The sequence below is a fragment of the Dromaius novaehollandiae genome, chromosome 6, assembly GCF_036370855.1.
Source record: "Dromaius novaehollandiae isolate bDroNov1 chromosome 6, bDroNov1.hap1, whole genome shotgun sequence".
Classification (NCBI taxonomy): Eukaryota; Metazoa; Chordata; class Aves; order Casuariiformes; family Dromaiidae; genus Dromaius; species Dromaius novaehollandiae.
Genome location: NC_088103.1, coordinates 36,815,276 through 36,842,745, shown reverse-complemented (window position 1 = coordinate 36,842,745; position 27,470 = coordinate 36,815,276). Strand labels below are relative to the sequence as shown.

General features: G+C 39.8%; 1 protein-coding gene across 6 annotated transcripts in view; it reads right to left on the bottom strand.

Annotated features, from left to right (window-relative positions):
- Positions 1-27,470, bottom strand: part of ADD3 (adducin 3) — a 109,439-nt gene that overhangs the window by 39,228 nt on the left and 42,741 nt on the right. Inside the window, exon 1 of one of the 6 annotated variants that reach the window (XM_064514202.1) lies at positions 22,118-22,137. The exons of the other annotated variants lie outside the window; for them this stretch is intronic. The gene's annotated coding sequence lies outside the window, so the exon portion shown is untranslated. Of the gene's footprint in view, positions 1-22,117; positions 22,138-27,470 lie in introns of those variants that run through there. 6 annotated transcript variants of the gene reach the window in all.

Here is a 27,470-nt window from a genome sequence, read left to right as displayed (position 1 = left end):
GAAATTTAAATAGGCAGCAGTAATATACATCACATTAACACACCAATCTCAATTTAAACATATAAAAATAAAGTGGCTAGCTTAACAAAAGAGAAATTTTGACGTTTTACTGGCCTGTGCAGATATTTTCATATTAAATATGAAATATTCTCACCTCATTCTGCCTCCAAAGGACCTTGGTTCTTTCTCTTTTACTGGGATGAGTTTCACCTTAACATATGGGACAATTCCCTCCTCATTTTGTCTAACGGTAAACATGAATTAACGTATGTTAAAATGTAATATTAAAATAATAAAGCTTAAAAAACATGCAGAACTTAATGGAGGTCATGTTTGCATGTGTAATATACAGGATTCTTGCCTTTGAAGGCCCTAATATATTAGCCACACGTCATGCTATAGTTTCTCACGTTTTCTTTGCTGGCTTGGGGCGATCCTACCCCTCCCGACTCATGTGTTTCAGCTTCCCACGTCCCCAGATGCCATCTTTCACTTGTGCCGACACCGGGCCACACAGCCAGCTTCTAAATTGAACATGCAAACACATCACGGTTAAAAATAATTTGGGGAGGAGGGCTGGGAAAAGCAGGGGGTATGCCAGGGCCACATGGAAGCGCAGAAGGCAGTAAGGCCCTCTATGAAAGTCCAAAACACAGCTATATAACTAGCTCAAAGTTCAAAGCATCCTGCTTTAATTATCCTTCCCAGTAAAATCCCTAGGATTTATTGTGGCCCAGTAACACTTTTTCTGTGTTTACTCGTATCTCTAATACTGTCTTCAGCTTGCTTAAAAAATAATTTAAAAACCCCAGCTACTTAACTAGTAAATCTAAAAAGCTTCCTTCGCAGTTGAGGTTTTACCTACACAAATATGCACATTAATCTCAATTGACTTGCCCTGCATTTGACCTGCTTCTTGTCTCTAGCACCTTCTGCTAACAGTACCAGAACAGCACGTTGAATTTGGAGAGCCAAAGGTCTCATACACACCTTCAACAACAGAAAAATCATTCAACTGAATTTTAAGGAAGTCAGCCTGAAGTCAAACGGTCATTTTAGACTTAACCACAGCACCAAACAGAGCAGCAGATGTGCCCAAAGCAGCAGCCAGTATGGCCCCGCACAAGTGCTCAGGTTTTATTAACAAAAGCTTTGGTCATACACAGGGTAAGGGGTAGGTGAGCCAGCATGAAGGGCAGGAGAAAGACTGGTTTTTAAGATGTCACAAGTAGAATGTATAAATGCTACAGGATTCAGTTACTGTTATTTTCCAGCTCAAGCAAGCAATTATGCCGTAATTCTCCCTCTCCATCATCACTTGTAGGCACTGAAAGTCTGGATAAAATAAAAAACACTGCCCAACAAGCTGCTCAGATATCACAGAATGAGAGATGCATTGTGGCGTACCAAACAGAGAACTGCGGATCTTGCAAACATCTGGAGCTACTGTTTCCAGCATGCAAAACCAACCTGACATCTAAAAACTTCTCTCTCAGACTCAAACTGTCCTCTCTTTCCCCTAAGCAGTTTTATGAAAAGTGAATAAACCCAGCAGGTTTTCACATCTAAAGAGGAGCCTGTCCAGTGTATCAGGGACAGAACCCCCTAAAAGCTAGGGCGGCACAAACACACACTGTTTACCACGGATAGCTTCAGCCCACATTTACTTTTTACTGAAGCATTGTGATAGAAGAAAATCTTTTTCACGGTCTCTCTCAGAAAAGAAACAAAACCAGGCCCTTGGAATGGGCTGCAACACCAATGGCTCAAAAAGTACAGCTGCTAAGAAATAGGTCATAATTTCTAAGGCATGTGCAGCCTGTGATCAGTCACATATGCAGCATGAAAGACTCTCCTTCGAGTGCTTCCCTAAACAACCCTTTCATTTTTGACTTTCACTATTTTTTGTTGACAATTCCAAGAAAACGTGTCTTAAGCAACAAAACATGTTAGATGGATCTATTAGTTAGATAAAACTATTTTAATTTAATGAATTATGACAAAAATCACAAAATAACATAAGTTGTTTTATTTGAATTTTCAAAGTCTGTTTGGATACCCAGCCTGAAAATGGTACTTGTCGGTTTGCATATAAACCTTGGTGATGTTTACATTGAAAGCAAGGATCAGACGTGTAGTACATGAGTTGGGAGTTCAGAATCTTTAAGCATGGAGAGATTTGGGGGCAAATTCTTCTCTGTTATATCATTATGAATCCAAAGAAACCAATTTAAATCAATCAAGAACTGCTGTAGAGGTGACATTGTAAGCTGACCTCTGGCAATACTTGTCTTTGAATATTTGTGTAATTCATGGAAATCATCCTAGGTTATCACGGTATTTCAGTTTATATCCTAAGCAAGGAGAGAATTATTGATGATACAAAAATGTCTGAGGCTACACAGGTCATATCCACTTAAAGAATTAAAGTGTATCACAGTTTTTCTAGAGTTTTCATTTATTCTGTTCACTTACGTACTTTTGTATATCTGTAAAAACCTAATACTGCTTTTATTTTCATCAAGGAATTAGGTATCTGTGCTAGTGTGAGAACACACCAAAACCCTCCCACAAAACATGATTAATGAAATGCCGAATAATAGGCGATGAGATGCCTGCCAGAGGCTGCATTCACGACAGATTCCACGGCCCTGCTGCAATGCTGGACAGGACGGCATCAAATCCGCCACGCTGCAGCTTCCCATTAATCACAGTGTGGACGCTCTGCATCTCTCCTCGCATCCGTTTCCTAACCTAAAAACAAACCTGCAGGAAGGATCTGGTCTGAGGGGCAGGCCAAAGGCTCCTCTGCAGGAGGAACAGTGGGTGCTTCTTTTGCAGTTAAGCAGTATTTAGATTATTATTAAGATACATTGTTCTAACTTGGTAATCTGCTGTATTATTTTGGGCAGTAAGGTAGCTGGATTTAAATTTTTTAATTACTGGATGATGCTTTCGAAGTGCATTTGTTTTGATTAGCTATGGAATTGTGGTTTCTGCCTGCTGCATCCATATTATGCTTCCTCGCTGTGATAAATTATGAAACCTGATCAGAGTTAGCACTGCAAAGTAGTCAGAAAGAGCATAAAAAGCATGTAAAGTTTCATGCTGTATGAAGAGACTTTTTCCTATTACTTTTGGTTTCAGATTCAAAAAGTCAGAATTCCTAATGAAAAACACTCCTCTCTGGTGCACAATCCCTTGCCCTCAGGAGTGCAGTTACACAATTAAGTTACATGAAACTTGGAGACAGATTTTCATTACGCGTATGCTGTGTTTATTGTCATATTGTATTTCAAATGTTGTTTGGAATCAGGTAATTTTAAACCACAAGACATACGGTATCTAGAAAACTGAAATGGAGGAAACTATTTTAATTGCTTTATTTGAGGCAATTCTTGTCTGTCATAGATATGGCACTGGATACAAACCTCTTAATAATTCAACATAGGTCAAAATAACAGAACACTTGAGAGCGTGAAGATTAAAAAAAGTCCACCCTTTCCTGGCTCCATCCTGCCATGGCCGAGCAGGTAGTCCTGCATGCCCAACTGCCCAAAGGCAGGTCAGTAGCTATGTAGAGCTAGCAGTACATTTCGCCCTCTATCAGAAAATATTGCCAGCACAATTGCAAATGCTTTCACAACCAAGCTGCTGGAAATGCTTCAAGGTTACTTGTCTACATTACATGCAAATGTCTTTTGGACCTAAGAAATCTTTGTACTTCTTGCAGTAAAACATAAAATGCTTTAAAATTGAGACTATATATTGTCTCTTGCTTCTATGAAATTGATCGTGAGTTTGATTAAGTATATACACTTACCGGACTGATGTATATGTATTTTTTTTGCCACTGCACTATGATCAGATGGGATGAGCAAGGCAATGGCATTTTTGCACCTCCAATCAACCTCAGCATCACAATCCTACATCTCTCTCTTCTAACCAGCTACCAACTTTCGTTATGCTTAAGAGAGTTATTTTCTACTCTTATTATCAAGTTGGGCTTAAAGTAACCAACAGGTTCAAAAGTTATGTGGCAGGAACAAATACATGTGCAGAGAGCATGATCCCAGAAGATCTCATTTGCTTGGACCACCAAGTGAGTAACCAGCAGGTCCCTGGCGTTCTGGCTGCTGCGACATAAGCCCATGTAGGAGAGCAGAACTTAGTTCATAACTGATTACTACGATCCCTAAACAAAAAAGTCCCATGATAATAAAGCTTAAACTATGAATGAGGACAACAAGCACAATTTTTCAAACACGGATGGTCAGTTAAAAGATGTCAAATGGGAACTTGGATACTCATATCCATCAGATGTTTGTGGAAAGAGCCGACACTCATTTTGTGCCCATGCTGGCAGTATTTCCTGAAACATGAACAAACGATGCAATAAATATGTTTGGGAACTTAAAGTTGCGGTATAAATTTAAACACAGCATGAAGCACCAAAGCATACTAAAGACTAAGCACTTTTAAAACTGATGTTTACTTTTATTAATAAATAACAGTCTTCACTCTTTCGAGATGAGACAAGCATTCAGAATTACCCAACAACAGCTAGTGAAAGAACCTAAAAGAGTTAGTGCTATGTTAATAATAAAAGTGCTTAACAGAATTGGGAACGTACTAGTAGGAGTATAATAGCCTGAATTTTTTTCTTCTTTCATGTCATGCTCTTCCACTTCTGATCGCATCATTATCACTAACAAAAAGATAAATCAAATCAAATCACAATATTCAAGTGATTCTATACAAAAAAACGCTGAAAAACACATTTTCATTGTTATTCTTGCAACTCATCTGACCTCCTCAATACAATCATGATGAGTGCCCAGTCATAAAAAAACCTAAACAAAGTGTTACATAGGCTCAGAGGATCAATTGAGAAATATAGCTACTCCAAAACATCTAAAGAGAATACAACGGGGCCTCTACAATGGTGCAACCTTTGCCTCTGTCCGTTAACATCACAGTTTACAAAGTTTCCATGGAAACCTTCTGCAAACATATGAATGTTCTTGTTGCATTAGATTTTGAACAGAAAATCCTTTGTGAAAATCCTGGAGGGCCATGGCCAGTGCCAACCTTCTAGTGAAATAATGGCCCTCACTATGCCTAACCCGGCCGACTCATGACACACGTACTCACATGGTACAGCTGCTGCCATCATTTGTTTTTTCCTCAGCTGAGAGACATGCACATCCTAACTTTTAAATACTCCTTCCTGCATCAAGAGCCAGTCCTGCCTCCAGTTAAACTGATGGCAAAGTTTCCAGTATTGGTCTCTCGGACGCAACCCTACAGCTCTACAATTGGAGCGCTGACTTGGAAACTTTTAACAGGCTTTGAGTCAGGGCACTGGGGAATATATTTACATAATGAGCAGACAATTAACCAAACTGAATGCAGCAATTCTTCATTATTAGACATCTGCATAAAAACAAAAATCACGCACAGAAGTTTTAGGATGTAACAGGTATACAAGTCTAGAAGAGAAAACTAGTGTCATTACCTTGTTATTTCTCATAACAGGAAGATCAACTGATCTGGATATTAGTCACATACCAGATATGCTCATTCCACAGCAATACAGACAAAAATTCTACCCAGGAAGGTAGTAAGTTTCAGGAGGATTGATTCCTCTTCTGTAGTTAAGGCTATGTGCTTGAGTGAAAGCTGAGGCAATAAAGGACTTGTTTCAGCATTACAATGGAGCAGCTACCATCATATCACATCTGAATGTCGTGTACAACTTGATTTTCCTCAAAATGCAAAGACTCTGCAATGTTAAATATTTTACTAATATTTAAATAAAAGTGCATCTAAAAGTGAATTAAAAGTGCACATTTAAGAGCTCCAGTAATTGTGCACATAGCTGGTATGGATCTTCTTTTTCTACTGATGTATTTCCCTATATTCTAATTTCTCTGAAACGCAACAAATTCACAGTTGAACAAGTTTGATTCTCTAACTTCTGAGATACCAACGGAGTAACTTATCAAATTACTTACAGATGTGCACAGCCATCGGAAAGGGAGATGGCTGCAAAGGTTGCATTTGGAGAAAATCAAGTCTGCAGATTTCTTACCAAGAGGTGAAAGTCTGTCAGACTTTCTGATACTAACTGAAAATGGAAAGGTTGATACCTTCTTTATTTGTAAGAGGACACCTACATTTTGATGGAACTATTTTGAACGCAATGACAAAAAACAATAATAGTTTTATATTAAAAGTTTCAGAATTAAGGAGGATCAATTTTGTACTATGAAGAACACTTTTACTTTGCCAACACTCTTGATTTCTACATTTATTTTTGTCTCTTTTACAACAGGAAGCTTCGACAGGAAGTTCTGAAAGTTCACTCTACAACTATGTTTCTGCTTAATATTGAAAAACAGTTTAGGCCTTTACATACTAACTACCAAATTAATTCTGAAGACTAGCCAATGTCTTCTTTTAGCACAGCATTCAAAACAAAGTAAATATTGGGTTAGTTATAACACTTGTTGTTCTAATACTTTAATAGCCTATTGTTCACTTGTGGTTGCCTCAGCAAGATAAAACATTGGAAAACAGCATTTCCTGACTGGAAGTGAATTCCCACTGTGTGTCAGAGGATGTCAGCCAAGATCTCAGCTTCGCAGGAGTGCAAACCCTCTCTGCAATGGTAGAATGACCGAAAAATCATGGGTTTGTTTTTAATTGTAAGTGATTTATAGAAACATCTGCTCAACTGAAACATTGGTGCAGTTCTCCCTGTTTTACCATTCAAATACTATTTAAAAGAGATCTGCTTAAAAATATTGTACCTATTCCATTCCACGCATGCCTCCCATTATGACCATCATTACAGAAATAGCAAATCTACAGTCCTGTAGCTAAAATTTGGTTCATAGCTGATCAAAGTTTGTTAAATTGTTCCCTGCCTTAAATTATAAAAATATTGAAAATATAACAGCTTTAACTACTGAGTTGCAATAACTTGTCGATACAGGAAAGGCACTGATAAACTGGTGTGAGCTCAGGGCAGAGCCTCCCCGGCAGCTGGGGCTGAAGCACTTGCCTGAGGGGAGGCTGCGGGAACCAGGTTGTCCCACCTGGAGCAGGGGTGGCTTGTGGGGGACCTCAGTCGCCCCTGGTGCCTACGAGGAGCTCATCAAGATGATGGACCAGGCTCTTCAGTGGGGCACGGTGGGAGGACAAGAAACAAGGGGGGTTCAGACTGGATATGAGGGAAAGGCGCCTCCCCACGCGGACGGCCAGGCAGTGGGATAGGCTGCCCAGAGAGGCTCCGTCTCCGGGGTTTCTGAGGCCCGGCTGGGAAAAGCCCTGCTCCACCTGACCTGGCCTTGCAGCAGGTTGGACTAGAGACCTCCTGGGGTCCCCTCCAGCCTGAACTGTCCTATGATCCCATGGTTTCCTTATTGATAGCATGCATTTTTGCATGACCAATATTCAACCTAATGCTGAAGTATTATCTACAGCAGATATTACCTGTAACTGCTCAGATAGGAGAAAGGATACAACAGAGACAAATTAATCCAACAATATAAGGAAATATGGTAAGATCAAAAAGTCAGCGATTTTATATTTTCACATGCTCTTGTCCAATCAACAGGTGCACTCAATGTAATTAACATCCCACTAACGAGACATCCGATTGCCCTGTGCAAAGTAGTAATGAACATAAGCTCTGTTTCCACCAAATCTACCAGAAAGATTTTTAAGGGTCTCCTTTCCCGTTGGTACAAACACATGACTCTCATTAGCCTTAATAAAAGTAAGAAGAGGGCATTCAGTAAGGGAATAAATTCCCAAGATTGCATAATTAAGTTATGGCATGCTTAAAACATAGTACAGACTGCTAGGAGAAGTTAGCTGTAACAACACTGTGGTGACAGACCAAATTCTTTCATAATTTTCCTATTCATTTGCTTTAGTTTTGTTGTACTTAAGATCTTACTTGAGGCCAGAGAAAATATTCAGAAGAACTCTTTCTCTTATGCCAAAATTATGGAGAGGCAAATCATACAGTGGAAAGCTTAGCTACGAGGTACGCACTTTTAGGCTGAAAAAATACAACTTCAAATACATATTCCTTAAAAATTTAAGGCATTGCCCCTGCATGCTACTCTTGACACTACAGTACGCAAATTCTTACTTCTGTGACAATGCAAAGCTGACAGGATGATAGGTTAAAGTTTATCTTTCAGGCTGCTTCCCCTGCACCAGTCCTAAAAGTCTAGTTATGTCAAATTATGTCACTCGCAGCGCCCAGCGAGGCGAGGGAAGGGAGCAGAGCGCTCCAGCGCGGAAACAACGCAAACGCTAACGGCAGAACCGCGCAGCTGCCTCTTAGGCTAAGCTTTATGAGCCCTCCCAAAACGTCGAGATTACCACTGTGTATCTCAAAACTGCACTAAAGAAAAGCCCAAACTCTAGGCATTGAAAGCATGATTTACCCTGCAGAAATTGGAAGCTTTTTTGTTTGTTTTTCTCCCCAGCCCAAGTTTATCTATTTTAAAATGCTTGAGTGTGGGGTTTTTTTTTTTTTGGACACTGAAAATCAGTTTCAACAGGCAACTTTATAATTTTTTGGTCATGTGTTTCTATCACAAGAATTAAGGAAATATTTGACACCATTTAAGACTTCCAATGCTGTTACAGTACACACTAACAAAGGCTGCTTCTCACAGTCTCCCGTAGTTTTCAATGAGAGCAGCCTTCTGCAGGATCCCTTATTACAGTGACTGTGGCACATGCGAGAATATCTAGTCTGCTATTTATGCACATGATGAAAGTCCATGTAAACACACCCTCACAGAAGCTGGCCTACTTTGATATAACAATCTAAGATACCGAATTACAGTGCAACAATTGCTTCAACTGTGTGACCAGTACTGTGATATGTTTAAATGCATCCTGAATTAAATCCAAACTACCTATGTATTCATGCTCAGCTGAAAGACTCATACTTGCTTTGTTTGACTTTGTAGTTGAAATTAAAATCTCAAAGGGCAGTACAACAACTCGTGGTACTAAATCACAGCAGAATCAGTTCTCTGCCCGATCTGGCCACGCTCACTTCAGCTGCTAGCACATCCCGGGAAAACGAGAACCCAGCTCTGCTGAAGCTGAGGTTTTGTTCGATTTAAACAGAAGCAGAATCAGATCAGGTACTCTCAAATTGTAGCATATAAAACAGAGGAAGACAGAGAGAAACTGATTTACAGATCACCCGGATACTAACTATATTGCAAAACAACATTCAAACACAAAAATTGTAACTCACCAGCCATGTCACTACACTGAAGATAAAATGACAAGTTTGAAATAGAAGACAATCAAAATACAAGACAGAACTTTCTGCAGCATCTATCCCCAACTGCTCTGTCAAATACACAACAGCAATAGCACAAAGCATCTTTATGACAGGAATAAAAGGCTCTTTAAATGCTCCTTTTATTTTTTATTGAATGAACCCACTCTTACACAAAGTTCATGCACCGATGTCTCGAGCTTTAGTACTGCCAAACATGTATTTGATTAGTCAAGTCTTGCCAATTACATGCAGAAAAATCTGAAATATTTTTTAATTGTATATAATTACTTAACAGAGCAAAGCAGGTGGTTAAGACACTGAACCTACTCACTACTAAATGTCTCAAAATACGAGTAAGATGCTTGCAAGATTGAAATCTTTTCAATAATAAGTGTTTCAAAAATAACTGACAGAGCACTTCTCTGCTCAGCTTCAAAGTCACAGTCTAGCCAAAAAAAAATAAAGCCCAACCCAAAAACAACAACAAAGAAAATAAAACAAAACCAAGGGAGTTAAGAGACAAAACCACAAACTCCTCCCAACTACAGTATTAATCCTTCGCACAGTTTATGCAAAGTTGCGTGTTGCCGCAGAATTTATCATCTCTACTAGCTATTTTTCTTTTCTATGGAAGCATATGGCAACATATCGCCCAATTGTTTTAAAAATACACACATGCATGCATACATAGACCTGTAGTTGAAACAGATCACATCAGATGTGGCAATTCTAAAGAAATCTTGTCCTAAATATTTTCAAGTTTATTCATGAGAAAAGGGTGGAGAAAGGAAACACAGCTACCCTGAAAACACAGTGAAGCTGTATCTCCAGTAAAAGGGTGGAGATTCAAACCACAGCTACACTGAAGCGACAAGATTCACAAACACTAACTCATTTACAGGTCTGCAAAGTAAATAATGCCACCAACCCGTCACGTAATCTACTGGAAAACGCAGCTGCAGACTATCCAGACCATGACATTCGCTGCAGGATAAAATTAAATTGCTCATCAGCTGTACCACTTCCTACAGACTGAATCTCGCCACTTTTCGTCTCCCACTCAGACAGGCACTGGAGGAAAGCGAATTGGGGAAGAAAGAACACCAAGGCAGAGCAGAAACCAGCCCTTTCCTAAACTTCAACAACTTTTTGCACTACAGGGGAACTCAGAGCACCGTTTTCATACATTTTTTAGTGCCTTGAAGCGGACACAGATATGTTACTAGCCATGGAAATAACTGCACTAATATTTACCTTTAAGATACATCACAGGACAAACCCCAGAATCAGATTCCTGATACTCAGACCTCTCTGTCAAAACATAGATCGACAAAGACACTTTCTGTCAGAAATACTCCAGAATGCTTTTACACTTTTGCTTTAAAGATCTGCCCTTTATTTTCCAAACACCACCCACTCTTCCAAACAAATAAGTAACCCACTGTTGCACAGGAATTTTAATTGTTTCCATAACTTCTGTTACCTGCCAAAAAAGTACTTACTAGGACTTATACAGGACAGGGTGCCTATATGTGCACATTTAACGTAAAATATGAACAGCTATGACTTATGTAATAGTTAACTTGTGCACAACTGTAGAGACTGCAAGACTTCAGCAGAGCCAGTCGATGGTTTCTCTGAACCACTGATGAGGGCTTGTTGGAGCACTCTTGATCCTGTGGCCGAGATCGACTCATCGATCCTTCAGCTCGATGTTCTGCGTGGCCTCGGGTCTACTTGTGTCCTGTTAGCCAGGACAAATGCAAGCTAGAAGCTTGCATTTTCTTGCAGAAAAGGCTAAACTAACGTGCATCACGCAGTGCTTGTCACAAGCGCAGCGTAGCCACACAGACGTCTACGACAGCTTGGCTGGTGCGAGGCACTGTGATTGAGAGCCTGGCTCCTTTCAGTAGTTGTGCAGGATTTTTTTTTTCTTTTTTAAGATCTTGATCTGTCAGCCCGTCCTCACTCTGCACAGTATTTCTTACCACAAATAATGTCCCTGGTTTCAGTGGGACCTTCGAAATACTCATCTTGTGGTAGAAGTAATTGCACAACACAAGCTGGTGGGGACATTTTCAGCATATTTGTACAACTTCATTTATTTGGTAATTAAGAGCAGGTCTAAAAAACTTTCTCTAGCGTTTAGTTAAGCAAACAATCCATTCTATGCATCACATTATTTATAAAAATGTGCAATTATTGTGTAACAGTAAAAGCCCTGGGATAGTTGGAGTTAGGTTGGCAAAAGTGCTTTTGCTATTGGAGCTTATAGATGCTCTCCTGAGTAAATTACACGCTAGAATAAGCTTGCTAGGAGGGGAGGCCTAACAATTTCCCCAATGCAAAAGTATATTAAAACAGTTCTATGAACAAGAGGAAAAATATCTGCGACAAACGGGGTTGAAACTAGCAAAATATTATCTTCAGCAATAGATACTACAATTTTTTCCACTGATTTTAAAACTAAAGACAGCATGCTGCAGTTTCTGACACCAGTGGTGTTTAGAGTCTACCTTTGACAATATTTTTTGATTTGTGATGGGCGGTTTGTTTTTGAATTGTTAAGGGGAGGGTGCAGCCTTGAGGCTGACATGTAACACGGTTGATAAGAGCCACATTTTCCAACCCTGTGATAAATTTCCCATAACTGCTCGCTGGGAACATGACTGACTATGCAATTTGACTATTTAATATTTGAATATAGTAGCATCAGTCTATTTAAAATAATAGCTCCAAGGCTACAGATGAAAGATGAATGCTTTCAGAACTGATTACTGATTTTCAGTGCTCAGTTTAAGACTCCTTGAAGCAGCCTGTTTTCATAAGACACTGAGTATTGCTTTTAGAAAGTCAAACCTACCTTAAAAGAGTCTTCAAGCTAGAAATTCAAAGTCAGAAGTGACTTTTGGGAGGTGCAGTCAGAATTTGAATATTGCCATTAACAGCAATGGTTGTCACAGCCTTAGACACGTTTTATTTTGTATGTAAATCCACATAAATTTACATATTTCAGTAATTTTACATCACTGATGCTGAAAAGGTCTATGTTGTTTTCAAAGTCTAAAAAAACTTGCCTGTCACAGCTGCAAAGGAAATGACAAGAGAAGAAAAACACAGTCAGTATATATCAGCAATTAATTCCATCCACAACTGCCCAGCTGTTTGTGCATGGAAGAATCAGCCTGTTTCCTTTCAGGGCTTTTGCCACTGAAAACTGATATTGCACTTTCAGAGACACAAGCTGTTTGTAACATGTTAGGAATGTGCGCTAGATCACACAAAGCTGAGGAAGAAATGAAATCCAGACCTGACTGACTTTGCAGTCTGCCAGCATGCTGTATATATCTACATTACGAGGATAAAGTTATCTGAGGGAGTGGGAGACAAGAGGGAGGGGACAGAAATGGAGAACTGCCAGCAAAGTCCGATTAAGCATGCAGAATGGACACTATTGTCATTTACTGGCAAAGACGAGGTGTGACATTCTCAGAAATCCACATGTCTATGGCATGTTAACTCCGCCAAGACTTTTGTACTTCAGCTGCTTGCCAGACAGGTAGATTTGGGGACGTTTCAGAGAAGCTGTTACTTTTACTTGTGAGTAGTACTTGCACAAGGCAACTGCTGGAGACTTGGCTCCATCTCCACGCTTAGCTAGAGTAAGACATTTCAGCCTTAACAACGCTCGCGGTCCTGAAGTGCTAGAGCTTAAGATGGGAGAATTTAGCTCTTTAGAGTGAGTCTTTCCAAGTTTCCTCCCTGCCTCGATTTCAGGAAAGGCACAGAACAAATAAAAAGAGGATGCTGTCTGTAACATCCACTGCTCCCGAGCGGCCGGAAGTTTCATCCCACTCTGGAATGAGTTCACCAGGCCACATGCACAGCTTATCTTTTTCCCCTCTAACATATTTCAAAAAACAAAACAAAAACACCCCCACCTTTTTCCTCCCTTAACCCAAGTCAACCCCCATTTAGAAACTCAAAGTTATTTCTATGGATTCCTCACGGCTGGGTAAAACCAGACCCATCAGACTCTCTAACTCCGTACTGCTGGCCTTCACCCTTCAGCTCCAGCAACACCAGCAGAAAAAGTGCTCCATTGATCTTTAATAACAGCAGGTCACTTTTTCCACTTGCTGGATCAACGAACAAGAAGCAACATCTCAACCCGTGTTGCCCAGGCCTTCAGAAGAACGATCGGGATAAGGTAATACTAGTAAGAAAACATTTGTTTGACAATTTTGAAGAGCAATACCTAAGGTAAGAAGCAACTATTGAAGGGCCATCCCCCCTTATGGAGGGGCACGATTAAGTACCATCTTGCTTATTTTCCTGAATAAACCATGTTTGCTAGAAGTACAGGCATGTGTACCAGTGTGTGGAGAGAAAAGAAACTCGCAGAAATAAAGTCTGTGATATTATGTCCATACTACAATGAAACAAACATGAGAAAATATTCTTTAGCGAGTAAAGAATTTTGCTTTTTTGCTTGTTTACGTACTTTTGCTCAACATGTAGACACCACCTTTTTAAATACGGCCTATGCTTCCAGAAGCTTGGTATCATCTCTGAAACACCTGCAGAAGTACGCAACCTCATCACTGGGAAATTACAAAAGTAGAGGGCTTTCAATAGTTTAGTTTCCCAAGCAAAGTAAATCCAAACCCTATGGTTGACTGCAAAGAAGTATAAATTGGTATGACTTGCTTAAAACACCTTCTGTTTTTTATTCCCTTGGAACCAGTCAACTCAGATAGATATAGGTGAACAGAAGCAGCATAATTTTTTTAGTCTAGAGCAGTGTGTACTTTACACTGCAGGCAGGCTCTCTCTATTGTTGCAGGAACAACACTGCTTGAAAGCACCAGCAGCGTTCAGAAATCTTCCCCATAATTTCACTTTTGCTGCTCAATGTTCTTGGGCAAATCCACTGCGGGATGATTCTTGCCTGGTTTACTGTCTGCCTCGCCAAAATTAGAGCTCCTCATATACTGAAAACCTACAAGAAATTTTCTCTATGTGATCAATCCAGCCTTACGCTGGGGGCGAGAAGGGGGTGGATAAGGAAGGAGGCAGAAGCAGAGTCACACAACATTCAGACAGATCAAGCCCAGGAGCTCCAGGGCACCTACACCAACTCACCAGACCTGTTAGCTCCCTTCACAGGGCAAGGGCTTAAAACAACACACATGAGCAAATCCCAAAACACAGACAACCCCCTCACACACATTTTACTTGTCATAAATACTAAGCAATAGAACACAAAATTCTAAAAAGACTGACTTATTTTTCCCTAAAAATCCCACAGGACTAAAGGCTTTCAGACCTACCTCAGACTTGAAGATATTTCAGCAAACTAGGGGATGCTGACAGTGCTGTAGCTGCCTCTCAAGAAAACCCACGGCCGAGAAAATGACTCAACTCATCCGTAATTATTAGAATGATTATTAATGCAATATAAACCTATTTCAAAATTGTTTCTCAAGCTCAATTTTACGGTAATATTTTGACAGAATGCTATGTAAATGCTGATGTAGGTTAAAAGTGACAACAGAGCCAACATCACTAAACCAGTGAAACCCAGCTGGGCATTACAAACAGAAATAATTCTAATTAATCTGTGAGGTGCACGGGTTCTGGCTGGCTAACCAAACGTGACTGTTAGCACACTACTCTTTTCCTTTTATTTTTTCTCCTACAGCGCATGATTCTTTCTTGTGCAGCAAATCTATGCAAGATCTCTTCATTTAAAAGCATAAAACCCCTTCCTGGTATCTCAGAAGCAAGCACCACAATGTTTTTGCTTTTAGAGCTACAGAATTTAAATTCAGGCATGACGCTTCGAGCTGAAGATAAATATAAGTGATGAAGGCGGAAATTCCAATGCAGAGAGTGCTTCAAACCCGGGTACCACTTCTGTCCCAAAATAGACACAAGTGTGATTGCATAGGAGGGGCTAAGAGCAGTGCAAATTTCTCATGGATTTTCTAAACCCATTGAGTATTCTTTCCTTGTTTTCTTTTATTAGAATTATTTTCTGTGTAGTTCATCTGTAGTCTTCACATTCAACCATAGCATAAGCAAATGGTATTCACTCAGGGGAGGCAGTGCCCACGCAAATGAGCGGGCAACGCAGATAGCGCACGCTGGAGTACCTGAAATACAGAAGCTGCCCAGTAGTGCCTAGAAACACTTATGCTGGTAACAGAAGAGGATAAATAGCTCCCATTGGACCTTGCAGAAGGAGTTTAGTGGGTAAATAACCATAGTTCATACTTTATCAGTAAGTAATCTATGAGATATTGTAGACGATTTCGATTCAAGAGAGGGAAATCAGGCACAGAGCTGCCCAGTGACTAGAGTTCCCAGTCTGAAAGGGAAACTCCTCGGTACTAAAGTAATCAAATTCTCATTTATCGTTCATATTATGTATAAGCTATATAAAATTAACATTTTAATTTTCAACACTAGTTTGCAAGAATTCATTAGGTTCTAGAGCGGGATTCACTTTGCCTAACTTTAGGTATTTAAAAAACATTTGAAATCATTGCCTAATTGAAGACTTGCTTGGTTGAAGGAATCATTTTCTAGGCTTCATCACCTGCATGGACTAGACTTAGAGATTATAATAGAAGCACATAATTCACAAGTAGACATCCGCACTGAAAACACTTGAAGTTGCATAAAATGAATGTGGCTCTAAAACATTAGATAGGTACATGCAAGACTGAGGAAATACGTAGAAAGAACAGATCACTAAGTGAAATAAAATAAAAAAATAAATAAAAAAAAAATAGTGGATTTAAAACCAAGAATTTAGTCATTAAATTCTTACAATTCACACAGCACCAGAACTGTATACTTTGGCATGTATTTTTCCATGCAGCTCACTAACTTCAGAGGTAAAGGGGTCTGTCATAATGACCCGGTCTGGCCTAGATAAAGCAGCCACATAACATACACAGTAATTTCTGTGCTTGGACACAAAACAGTGCAAAATGAATACACAGCAGCTACCGAGCAAACAGAAAGATCTGGCAACAGCAGTGTGACTGCAGACACACAGCTAAAATACACTGCGAGAGTGTCACCAGGCAGATGAACTGGCTTTCAGAGCACCAGGCTCAGCAGCTAGGCATGTAAGAAATATTAACTGAAAATACATATCTGATTCAGTGTAAAGTATAAATAAAAAATTATCAACATGCAGGGAAGGGAGTGGGAGGAAAGGTGAGGAGAGGAGGTTTTGTGATAATACAGGTGGACTTGATTAGGAAAAATTATTTCCAAACAAAGTTCAAAAGGAAATGGCGGTTAACCAGTTCCATAAAATATTTTTCAAGCAACTATCATGCCTCCCCTCCCCCCAGTAAATGCTTGAAGCTAATGTACATCAAGACTTTAAATTTTCTATATTTTAATACTGCTATCATGAAAAAATAAATGAGCTGAAGAGTTAGCAAATGTTCCACAACTCGCACACACTTCTGGATCTCACCACAGTATTAAAATATTTATACTGCAATGTTACTCTGACATGTAGATAGGCACAGAACTCCTTTATATGAGAAATCTTTTATTGTAAGTCCATATTGAAAGTTGAGTTAAAAAAACCCCCCAAATCTTCCCACCTCCATCAGCCTGCTACAACTATGTTTCATTATACTCACTGAAATACAGAAGTTACAGCTGACCTGAAATCTCTGCTTTGGTCAAAGTTAATTTATACTCAATGCCTTGATTTGCAACTGGATCTTTTTAGTCCAAGTTGGCAAGACAAATGGAAAACATGCAACATTATAAATTATGGCAAAAATGAACAAATTTTTGAATACTTCTCTAAAGCATGCCAGCTTACCATTTACAAACATGCATGTTCTTCCACATGACAAAATTTATGCAAAATAAGAAGGTTCAAACTTGATATTCTTAAAGAGAATAGCATAAATTTATTCACAGTTTATCTCCTCAAAGCTAGAAGGACAGACTTGATCAAAGAAAACATTTCAGTGGAAGTAACTTGACCTCTTTTGTAACCTCTCCCCATTTTGCAATCGCTTGGTACAAAACTGGTATACAGCTGAAGGAAGTAGGAGAGGGCCTTTCATCAGGTCTAGCATATCTGTTTTATTTCAAAACCATCTCACCATCACTAAGGGATTATAACTTTACGGAAATCAATGTTCTTTATACTGAGGATTTTTTCAGTTACTTATCTTTTTAAATATCCACAGGTCATCAGCAACTTCATACACAGTCAGTGAAATGCCAATTCTTCCCACCTAGTAGCTGAAAAAAATCCTCACAGCACACAGCCCTACTGCTTTGTACAACTGTCTACTTTTTCAAAGGAGATGCTATTGAAAAAAAAGTATCAAACAGCTCTTATTTTTAAGCAGGTATTTTTCTCTTTTGCAGAAAGTGTGAAGTTCACAAAATGCCTATTTTCTCTTTCAATCCACGTATTCATACAAGAATGATGAATTAGCAGGAAAAAAAAAAACCCTGATGTTTAATTCTAATGCAGATTTTTAACACTGAAGAAACTTAAAATGTATTAGATCTACACACAACGTTAGGCATTTTAAAGAGGCTGTACATCAGGAAGAACTCAGATGAAGCCAAAATTAGCCCAAAGACTCTTTTTCCTGAACACTTCTGATAGAAGGAAGACACTATACCTTACCCATTTCGTGTCCTCTTACCAATAAGAGAGCATCATCTGCAACACAGAATTAAAAAAAAAGCTACAAACACAACCATGCCATCACATGTGAAGGCAGCAGACTTGGCAGATTTCATACTAGTCTACTTATTAACCATGCCACATTCACCACAAAGTAAGTTTCTACCTACGTCTTGCGGTCAGAACTTGACCAAAACTGAAAAAACATTCACATCTAAAGCAATATAGGTCTGCAGTCACAGAAGATTTGACCACACACAGGATATTTTGTGCACTTGAGGCAATGCAGTTAATTTCAGACCACTATTTCTTATGATCTATTTGCTTATTGACATCAAAAAAGTTAGGCTGTGGTACGGCATAGTGCTTTAATAACCATTAAATCAGTATATTTGCCACAACGGTATAAGATTAGAGAACAATCACTTTTTTTGTATTTTATACCACTGGCAGTTTCAATTCTGCAAGCTGAAAGGGAGGAAAAGAAGAGACCCAAGTAACCACGTGTCCACCATAAGGCTAAATACCACCTATGTGGAATGTACAAGCTCACCTTTCTCAAATCATATGATAAATGATATACGCCCACATGTTTACCAATTCTGTAGTTTTCACTGTTTTTAATGACACCTACCAACTTGCCTGTACAGACTTGTTGGTCTGCAGTACCCTGACCATTTCTGGAATGCTTCTGAGATACTCAAATCCCATCTGCCAACTATCACGCCTCTGACCCTCAAGTACTTTTAAGTAACAGATAGCAGCTGACAGATCAGCATTTTCACATACAATTGCCTTAAGATCTCTTGGGTAAATACTATCTGCTCCTGGCAATTTGCTACTTTTTGTTTCCCTTCCCTCAAATCTCTTCCATCAACACTTCAATTTCAGACCAAGTCTCAAAATATCACTTGTAGAGAAGAGTTCCTGCATAAGAGAACACGAACAAAAAATCATTTAATTTTCATTCTGTGGCCTTATCTTCTCTGAGCACTCCGGTTACGCCTCAGTCGTCTATCAGCTCCACAGGCTTCCATTTCTGATGCATTTGAAATGATTTATTATAGGTTCTCATGTCTTTAACAAGTTGTTTCTCAGAATCTCTTTTGACCAGCCTTATTATACTTCAAAATTTTATTTGTGACAGGCTTTTTTCTTCCTAATTTCTTTGTTTGGACACAATTTCAATTTCTGAAAGATGTCTCCTTGTTCCTAATAAATTCCTTAACTTTGCTGTTAAGAGGCTCTCCCGGCCTGGGGGGGGGGGAACGGTCTCTCTCTTTTTTTTTTTTTTTGATAGGTGGTATAGATAGGTGGTATGCATTTTATCCAAGTTCTATGTCAGTCTTTAAATGGCCTCTCTGCTACCTGTAAGCTTTCAGTTTCCGGGTAATGAGCTTCTGTATTTTTATGTGGTACTCATTTTTTAAACTAAAGACTCTCCTGCAGTGGACCTCACAGATATTTGTAGAAAGATACAGAATTGCAGTATATTACGGCTATTGTTACAAAGTGAATGTGATACCAAGCATTTTGAATCAGACCCTGTGCACTGCTCACAATCGGATCAAATTGCTCCCCATCTCACGGGGTCTTCAACTACCTGCACCCTAAAGCAAGATGCAGCAGCAACACGGTAACTGAAGCCTCCCCTAATACTTTTGTCTGACTTCAGCATCTCTTTGGTCTCTTTCAGAGATGCCATTCTTGTCCTTCTGAATGAGTGTTGGGCATTATGGGCCTAATATTTTTCATTGTACAGAAAAGGAAATTGAACTATTTACTAAAATAATTGTCTGTTTCATCTCTGAGCTTGCTCCAACATCTAGAACTAGTCTTCCATCAAAACGATCATCTTAGCATGTGGATGAAGTAAGGGCTTAAGTCTCCCAGGCTTCTAAATAACACTACAGTTTTTCCTTCACAGAACCCATTCCCAAAGTTGAGCTGTCCCTAGTGATCTGGTAGCAACAGTAAGAACGGACTGGTGTCTAATCTTTTTAGCTCTGGCGTCAAAAGCATTTTTCTTGTTATTACCCAAGCTCTTTTCTTCCTTTGCCCTTTTGCAGGTAGAGCTGGGGGCACAGACCCAAACCCCTGCACCCAACCTATGCTCCTCCCCAACCCTCGTCCTCAGACACTGCCCCTACCTGGCACTTGCATCTATCCCCCTTCATTCCACCATGGTGCTCTTGCCCATGGCTTTGCTACTCATTTGCTTCTGACCCAGCCCCATGCAAGGCCCTACAGCCCTGCACCTCCGATATCCATCTGAGCGACGCAGCCTTCAGCGCAGTACGAATACCCGCCTGCCTGACAAATGCCCACGGCTGCCAGAAGAGCTATTCTGCATCACAGCAGCCAGGCAGACACCACAGACTCTGAAACCATTAGATTTTCACTCTGCTAACCAGCAGTCTTTCAAATTGTTGCACTCCTTCTGTATGGAGAGTGCAAGCCCAATGGTATATTTTAATTATAACTGCTTACATGGGAACAGAGGCACCGGGGTGTGTGTGGCAAGAAGCACGAATAGCACATGTGCAAGGAGCCACTACTCAAAATGCCTCAGGCACAGGCTGAGTGCCTTCGCAATAAATTAATAAACCTGCCTGCTTCTTACGGAGTTACCCAGTTTTCAAAGTTGCATTTTAGCCCAGCATCTCTTTATGTTTGCCACAATGATTGCAAGCAGTAATTTAAAGTGATCTGATTCCATAAGCATGGAAGCTATCTCTACCATCATTAAAGCTACCACTGACAAAACAGACAAATGTCTTCTTTTACACCTCTATAGTCAATGAACAGTTTTTGTTGTGTTCACTTGAAAGATGACAAGGTCATTTTTACTAGAACTTCTAAGGTCATGATTAGCAAAGAAATTCACAAAAAATGCTTTACAATTTGGATGAAGGTACAGTTTAAAAACATGCTTTTGCATATTCATTATTGGAAAAAAAAGCAGCATATTGGAAATGACAGGTTAAGGCAATAAAATTCAAAACAAACTGAAAAGCTGAAAACGTGTAAGATTTCCAGACATATTCTTCCCAGTTAGTACTTTCAACTATTAAAATACTAGTGCTGGATTTACTTTTGCACTGACATGAACACCCACAAATTGTTTGTAATACTGCAAGTAGTTTCACTGTGCTACCGCACTTGTTCTGAGAGAGGCTCAAATCCATACACAATGAAAACGAGAAAATCCAACATCCCACATGTTAGCAACTCTTGCTTTTGGGTTTCATTCTGGAAAGCCTGGGATAGGCATGCTAGTGAATGTGTCAAACAGAAATGCGTTGAAAAGGCTTCAGCTAGCACAGGCAGAATACTGTCATGAAAATGCCAGTGGTGCAGAAGGTCCCGTCCAGTTCCCTGGTTCAGATGTTACCAGCGAACTCTCAGTTCAGCCATACAAGCATAACTATAATTAAAATTTCTGTTATTGAAGTGCCTTGTTGGGAGGCAGGTAAGAATCAGCTTTGCTATCCCCGGATCGCATATGCCAAAGTATTGAGAGTAACTGATATTTTCTGAAAGTACTTCCTTTTACAAGTTCGAGACATGTATGAACGGGTTTCCTCCTCCGAAAACATGCATGAAATTACCTCCTTATATACCTTTTAAGTAGCATGTTAGTACTGCAAACATCAAGATGATTTGTTCAGTGTATCATAACCAGGCTGGTTAAAGTCATTAGTAATACTTCTAACCATACCTTTCATACTATTTAATTTTTTTATGTTAAATAAATACAAATTCAAAGAATGCAAACAGCACAGAAGGTTTTGTCTGTTGTTAAATAGTGATATTTGGGAAACTGACTGGCTTAGCTTATTACAAGAATTAACCTTAACTTACAGCCTCTGTCAGGTCTAAGAGGCATACTGACACGCTTACAATCAAACATGGACTAAGCTGAGAATAAACAGCTCTGTTTGAGCAATCATCAGTCAGAGACCTGTGTACTTGCACTGTTGTTAATCCTGAAACACGGATAATCTAAATTTAAAATCAACAGATCTAATTATAGATTACTCCCCATATCTGTATGGATAAGCTTCAAACTGAACGGTGCGACTTGAAAACCTGCATACCTTCCTCCGTGTTCAGGTGTCGGCACCAGGCAATAGCTGCCACTGTTGACCACCGCACAGAGCTCCCGAACGCCTACAAAGCGGTGAGTGAATCAGGCTCAGGCTTGCTCTACACTGGAGATCTTTTTCCCCACCCCTCTCCACCCAGGCTCTTGTCAGTTCAAAGACCATACAACACAAACGCCTTCTGCAGCGCTCCACGCTGATAAAAAGCAAACAGAGACTATACCTTTGGAAACAGTTAACAGAGTACGTCCTTAAGGAAGGACGGAATTAAGGGAACTCCAGCTGTAAATGACTTGCCTGTCATGTCCAGTTAAAATAATGCCAAGATACATAACTAAACCAAATCTTAAAAAGTATTCCACATTTAGTAAAGTTAAACAGAAAGTCGTCTTTATGAGAATCACTGGTCATTAGTAAACAGACAAAAAAAAAATTGAACTCTTAAGAAATATATCCAGCTTCAGAAGGGAAACGCAAAAAGCTGTATGTTTATTAAACTGACTTTCTAAATATCAACATTTGGTAAGGAGGCTATCATTACTACAAACAGCTCAATGTGTGAAGGGAAAAAAAATATCCTAGAAGCAGGCTGTTGCTGAAAAGATTAAATCAGTATTTAGCGGAGGTGAGTTTTAAGGCTTATCACTACTCTGGAAGAAGTTCAGTTTTTAAACAATTATTCTTCATTCACCACACACAGCCTAAAAATGAACAAAGCCAAAACAGAGCAGGTTGAAAAAACAACCTCCTCCATAAAGTAACAGCAGTGACCCAACACATACTTAGCTACATTTATTTTTTAAGCTCACAAAGATATGGTATTTTTGAGAAATCAAACAGAAGATTAACTTCTGAACTAAGGAACAACTTTAAAGTCAGTACAGCGTGGTGGAGTTGAGGTTACATATTTGAATCAATTTTGTTAATAGTTAATAATAATTTTAGCTAATGCTAGCAAAATGGAGTAACTATGCCTTTTGGAAGGAACATTTACACTAAATCCTTTGTGTTTTCTTATAGTTACGAGCCTATTGATTTTATATATGCCAGTTCACAAATCAGAATCAGCATTTTCAGTATTAGCTCTAGCATCATACAGAAAGAGCTGAAAACGTGATCAGCACGTCACAAACAGCTGAATAATTCTGTCACCCGCTGTGCTCCAAGAGCTGCTCTTCATTAATCCACACGTAACAATCTCCACAATCTGTACTACTAACTTCTAAAGACTGCTAGCATCAACTGAAGAAGCTGAAAATTGACAAATCTTCTGCTTGGTGAAAGTCCTGAACGCCACCCTCTTCTCTTCCACTAGTCAGCAACATTTACTCCCCTAGGATTCCTGCCTGAAATAACAGCCAAGCTTTTCTGACCCCGCGTGCAACCAGAAACCTTACGTTAATGTTGTCGTCTTCCTCCTCCCGCCCAGCATGGACCTGCTTTATCACACAGCCCAAGGAATCTGACAGGGAAAGCGATAGGGAAATTTATCCGCTGCCAGAAAACTGCTTCCATGATAGGGGCAGAAGAGAGACTGGGAAAGCGGTGAAGAGCAATCTAACGCTCTTCAACACTTTCCAGATGCTGGCAGGGGAGGAGTAATATCAGTGATTCAGGATTTTAACACAATGAACAAAAATGTCTTCCAAAGATACATGGGCTGGGAAAGTCCGAACATCCTTCACCTAAATCTGCAATGGAAAATTTTTATATTCAGAAGTTCTTCATAAGCACTAGAATTAGAAATGTGTTTGAAAAAATATGGATCTTAGCTTCAAGCATCCTATTAACTCTTTAAAAGGCAGCATGAATTTGGTTAACCCTTCCCTGCTACTGTGGATCACAAAAGCAGCGATTCCAGAAGGATCCCAGGATGACAGTTTTCCTGTTTTATTTTAAAAGCTTCCTTGTCCTCCACCGCTCGGTTCTCCCCTTACAGCTCTGCCCCTGCGGGAGAAGCGGTGCGGGTGGTAAGGGTTACTCCGATCGTTCCAGAGAACCTTTGCTTTCCACTCCCTGGAGATAAAGCAATCATCAACTTGGTGCTTCACATATAAAAAAACATGTTGTATTTTGTAATGGGACTCTACACAGCAAATGCGGTTTTCCAAAGAAAACCCTTTCGCATGTGTAAAGCAAAAAGAGCTATACACAAAGCAGGTGCTTTTTAGGAGAAAGGCAGCAACCGTGAACAGGATCTGCTTTTTTTGTTTGTTTTTTTTTTTTAATCCTCTTTGATTACCTTAGTTCGCACAATATATGTGCTGCATTGTATTTCATTTTTTTATGAGTATCTGGGCAGAGCTCCAATGCTTTGATGCAACTGGTCACAGCAAAAAGTTCAGTTCAGCGCACGAGTATTACCACCTGCAGAGAAAGCTGGACGGGTGGAGGAGATGTATGTAAAGTGCAAGTGTACAGTGTACATTTTCATGTACACCACAGGACATGGTTGCGACCAGTCAAGCAAATAGGAGCTGAGTTCCAAAAAGGTTCTTCATCTGAACAGGAAAGAAGTCTAACAGATGACATCCTCCAGTTCCACAGAAGTACAGAAAAATACAACTGTCTTCACACTATATGTATGGGGTTTTTTTTTTCCTCAACACTAAATGAGAAAAATGCATCAACACAGTGAAAATACAGTAAAAACACCCTTACTGTCTGCAACTTTGAATATGTAGTGAAAAGACTAAGTCAAAGCCCCAGACTCTTCTGTACTGGAACTTTTCATGCTAAGAAACAAAAAAAGAAAAAAACAACAACTTCAAACTGATTCACTGTAGAGAATTAGACATTAGATTTCCATGTTATTTTGTGCAATGCGCATGATCTCAATTGCGGTTTTAATTTTATGTTTGTTAACAGCCTGCAAGACTAACTTCTTTTCACGAATATTGACTGGCAACAGACATTTAAGGCAGGATACAGCCGTATCACATACTCTGTTTTGCATTCAGGCAGAGATGACGGACGCCCACCTGCACAACTGAAATGGCCGACTAAAAAACCGAGCAAAACACAAGAGCTCATGGGGCGCACAGGGCCAAGAGCTCACTGGGGCAGTAAAGTCATCTTCAACAGCAGGGTCCTGGGCCTCTTAGATCCTAAAGAAGGCTCAGGGTTGGTAACAGATGTAAGGAAGAGCATACAGTGTTTCATGTTTGCATGTATCTAGGAATAAACACTTATTAAACAGCTTCCACTGCTTGAGTCTGGGAAGGGGTGCACTTAGATCGATTTGAGTGAATATTAATCAGAATTCAACCTTATTGGCCTGGAAGTGCAAGGACTGGTAGAAAAGGAGATCTAAACTTTGAGATGGTAAAAAGAAAGATGTGTTGGGGGGGGGAGGGGAAGGCACTCTAGAGCATGCTTAAAATAATACCACGAGCAGCATCTAGCCTCTGTTCAGGTTCACGAAGCATACGGGTCCGATAGCGCAAACACTGCAGCAGCCTGGTCAGAAGCATGACCTTCACCAGTACTGGTACAACCATCCTTCCCAAGAGATGTGCTCATTTTTGTGAAGAACTTTAGGGTAGAGACAAAAACAAAAAAATCTTGGTCAACTGTGACATGGGTTATATGTAAAATAATTTGGTAACTGTTCTAATCTACCATACGTTGATCTTTTCCTCAGTGCTAATTGAGTACTAACACTGATCGAGACCTAGAAACATGCTTCACATGAGAGAGATAATGAGACATTGCATGGTACTCTCAAAAACATAAAATCCAGTTTTACAGACTGCTGGAATCCCTAAGCAGAGGCTTGAGACCGTTTCAGAAAGAGGCCCCAACAGTTCCTCCACTACTGTAACAACAGCCCAAGGCCAGAACGTTCCTTGTACGAACCACATGGGAGAGGAAAACCGACGGGGAACGGGGCTAGCCAAACAGTTCATTCTTAACACTGAATTTTATTTAACCAGGTTAAACAGCTATGGATAACACTGTCTGCCTGCCTGTGTTTTAGAGTAGGTGTTTTTGGTGAGGGTCTTGTGGGGGATGAGGTGGGGGCAGGCAGGGACAGACCAAAATGTCCCCACAATTTAGGTGAGAAATTTGAACATGAATTTAGATTAATCTTCCATCTTACTGTATTTTTCTATCACTTGTTTTTAGCCTGTTCCTCAAACAGATCAGGAAGTAAGAAGGATGTTGTTTTACCATGCTCCCCTATCGTTATACTGTGAAGCACCCCACTGGAGTTATTGAATAAACTCATAAACCCTCCAGGTTACATTTTTCTCCATTGGCAGCTTTGCCTTCCAAGTGAGCTCTACTCTTATTAAAAGAATCAGAAGCCTTCCTCAGGCATTACTGTCTTTGAAGATCAAGCCCCAACTACATTTTATGGAAAAGATCTTTCAGTTCATGCCTTTTCCAAACTGCATGGTAGGTTTAAACAATTACACGAGACAGTCTATTCGGATTCCAGGATCTCATATTGTCACAGGTTTTAAAAATACATTTTTTAAATGTATTCTTCTTCTGGGGACTCCTGAAATAAATGCTCCAAACGGTGATGACCTATTGATATTAAAGAAAAAAAAATAAAGTTTAAACAGCACCATGTAAATTATGATTAAGAGTCTCTTCCCACAAGGAAAAATTAAAAACCGAAACCCATTTCTTCAATATGCATGTAGCAGAAAGACAGGAGTGAATTCTGCTTCAGACAAATGAAAATCAAAACTCTTGGTGTACATTATGCAAAAAGAGTTACTGCAAACAAATGAGAACAATCTTATATTTTCTTCTAAAACTTATGCTTAACAGCATTTTCTTAAATGGCTGGGGAAGTTTGCAGTTTGGAGCCAGCCACATGTTACTTATCAATGCTTCAAATGCAGGGTGAGTGAAAAAGGCCATGTCTGGTTCCTTTTGCAATAGGGAAAATTTCTTTTGAAGTCTTTCGGAGGGACTGACAGGGTAGAAAGTGTCAGGAAAAGGATCTGACAGGTTTTGCACAGTCAGGGGCAAGAAAATGTCTGGAGTAAAATCTCTTGTCTAAATTGGGCAAAGAGAGAGAAACCTCTCCTTCAGCAGTGGAAGAACCACATGAAAGGTTTGAGACTCACTTGTATCTTTTTTTCCAGCTATGCATGAATTCCTTTTTATGCTTTTTGCCAGCTTCTCATGTTACCAGGAGTCTGTGGGAGAGGTCAGCCCAACGCTGGAGCGAGTGGAGCGCGTGTTAGGGCTCCATGTACAGCAAACAGTCTCTTTAAGTTCCCAGGAAAATGACTCGCACTTTAGACACCTCAAGTGTTACAGAAGGCCTGAATTTAGAGGTGGAAGAGACTGCATGAATGATCTTAAAGCAAAGTCAAATAGCTAT